We start from the raw sequence: 3,324 nt of genomic DNA on the forward strand, positions 1-3,324 counted from the left end.
ACATACATGCATGCATGCATGCATGCATACATACACCCATTTTCGCTTTTATATATATATATATATATATATATATATATGTATATATATATATATATATATATATATATATATATATATATATATATATATATATATATATATATATAGCGAGGGGTACCCGGAGTTGCCCGGGTGTAGTAGAGGTGTGTGGTGTTAAATAAAAAAAGAAGCCGGGGGGTAAGATCGAAGCCGAACCCCTGAGGCGAAGTTTTAAAATAAAATCGGCCAGCCAGAAAGGAAAGTTTTTTGAAAGTCGTCGAGCGTTAAGACGACGACGATGAAGATGTAAGAATTTTTATAAGCGAAGTAAGAATAAAAAAACAACGTTTTAATTAAGCGGGGGCGGTGGGTAAAACACAAAAAAATAATGTACGGCAAACGTTACGTGAAAAATGGCTTAAATAATACAGGGTTGAATATTTAAATTCAAAAAATCGAATAAAACGCTATCTCACACCACGATTCGAACCCAAAAAGGTTAGATAATGAACCAATACCTTAACTACCTGCGCTAAAGCGGCGTATATAAAGTTTGTTCGGTTTATCAACTATTTAAAGTAAATCAGGTCACGACGTCATGACGTCATCTGACGCATGCGTTGTTACCCTCCCCCTCCTGAATCTGTCTAGACATCTCTCTCACTCGCTCTCTCTCACTCTCTCTCTCTCTCTCTTACTCTCTCTCTCTGTCTCTCTCACTTCGTCTGCCTTACTCCGAAGACTGGAACACGGCGTCTGGCTGTTTTTATAAAAAAAAAAAAAAAAAAACTTCGATCGTTAATATTTTTGTAAGAGTATTTTTGTTTTTACTTCACTTTTTTTTTACTTTATTTTTCGTTTAACTATCGTATCTACCTATTTTGAATGTGGTAATTACTTTGGTAACGTTGCCATAGCGTAGACGTTCATAGTTTGTCTTTAATTATTTTTTTACCGATAACAGCATTTTTAAATTGTAAATTAAGACCGCCATTAGAGGTTGCTGACGTCAAGATCACATGAAATGACTCAGCGGGTTTTAAATACAAGTTGACCCAAAATAAACGGCCGCGTGTATACTTTATGTAGAAGAGATGGCGGCCGTATTTTTGGCTCAGTTATAAATCGATTTAAAAATATGTAATTTTTAACATAAAAATGTAACTTTTTGCCCCCCCCTGCTGAAAACTGATCAGTTTACGCACTTCTTATTGTCACTTTGGGCCAATTTTTCTATATTTGTCGTCCGAAAAGTGCGGCTTTCATATGAGATCATATTTGTGAATTTTTGTTGTGCTTGTCGAATGTTTTTTGCAGACACACAAACATACAAACATACATACATTTTGCTTATATATATATATATATATATATATATATATATAACTATATATATATATATATAAATATATATATATATATATAAGCAAAAATGTATGTATGTTCATCTCGCTATCATTAGACGATGTAAACTATTTGCCTAGAATTCTGCAGCTAATTGTAGCCTATGCGCCGAAGCCATAAATTACCCGTATTTCCTCCTACAACAGAAAACAGGTTATGCAACATACAAATATATGTCCGGGAGGTCGCTAAGCAAATCAAGACCCTTGATTCCTGTAAAACAACTATCCCTAACGGCATTCCAATTAAAGTGTTGAAGAAGCTTCAACCAGAACTTGCCACGATACTTACAAAACCGTTTAAGCTTTGCCTTAGCAAGAAGTGATTCCCAACACTCAGTAACACCTCATCCGTATGCTCTCTATTTAGAAATTCAGGTTATATCATTTCCTTCTCAGCACAGACCAATTAGTCTCCTGTGTGTCATGAGTATGTTGCTGGAATCAATAATAAATGAAGTAGTAGACCATCTAAGCAGAAATAACCTTAGTGACACAAAATATAATTTTCGTTCTGCTAGGTCTACAGCAAATGTGCTAACGGTAATAATTCATAGGATTATTGAATTTCTCCAAGAAGGCTTTATTTAAAGGGCAATAGATATTGGCATAGAAAAACCCTTCGATAAGATATGGCATGAAGATCTATGTCATAAGATTTCCAGCTACGGTATAACTGGAAATGTTTTCTCCGTTATAAAATCGTTGCTCGTTGATAGGCTCATAAAAGTTGTGATTGGAAATCATGGCCAACAGTATGAATGCTGGAGTCACTCATGGGTCCATCCTGGGCCAAACTCTCCTCATTATCTACATCAATGAACTCCCCAAACACATAAATCCTTCGTTAAAATGTACGCTGATGACACGATCTATCGCAACACAGCAAAGGCCGTAAATGACAAACTTCTCTCTGATTCTCTCTCATCATCTGATCTTCAGCGCGTAGTACATTGGGGGAAGAGGTTGTTGGTTATTTGAATGAATTTTAAACCAAGCTCCTTTCTTTACATCATCAACGATCTGAGCTCCATGTGACATCAATTGAAATGGATTGCTCTCGTTTTGGGGAGGCCACATGTTTTGACAATCTTCTGGGGTAGACCTTAACGCCTGATCTGAAATGGAACACGTGCATCAAGTCAGTTGGCAAAGTCGCTAGAAAAATTGTAGGATCCTTCTACCGCCTCAGAATATATCTAGCTGCTGATGCAATTATCAATCAATATAAAAGCCAATTTCGTCCAAGGATCGAGTACTGCTGCAACATCTGGGCATGAACAGCTTATATAAGCCTATCCTGCCTTGACAGAGTACAAAAAGACTTCGTGGCTTAATGGGAATTGCACTTTTCTCTACCCTGCTTCCTCTCTCCCACATAAGAGAAGTTGGGAGCCTGTCTTTTTTATCGTTATTTCCATAGCTAGTGATCATCTGGGCTCCAATCCCTCGTCCCCCCTCGCCAAGTTTTCACGAAAACCTATCGCTTAGCTGAAACCCATGTCAGTAATTTTCCCCGATTGGTATCTGTGCTTAAATCAAAACGTATATTCCAGGAACAACGTATCTTTCTTAGACGCCTGTGGAACTTTGTTCGCTTGCTGTTTCCCACCTTACTAAAACTTAGATGTCTTCAAATTCAACATAACAAATTCCTTATAAACCGCCCCCTTAAGTAAGACATTTATCTAATCTCCATAACAAGTAACACACTTTATCACACCTCCGTTACTAACAATTACCACGAGATTATCCAAGCGATTACTATATACATACTCGAGGATCTTCCGGGCCTTGATATGTAGTGACTACCATCTAAAACAAAAATAAAAACGGTTTACTATTTGCTTGATATGCACGCACACACGCAAGCATATATATATATATATATATATATATA

The sequence above is a fragment of the Euprymna scolopes genome, chromosome 11, assembly GCF_053919585.1.
Source record: "Euprymna scolopes isolate OS-2025 chromosome 11, ASM5391958v1, whole genome shotgun sequence".
In the NCBI taxonomy this organism is placed as follows: domain Eukaryota; kingdom Metazoa; phylum Mollusca; class Cephalopoda; order Sepiida; family Sepiolidae; genus Euprymna; species Euprymna scolopes.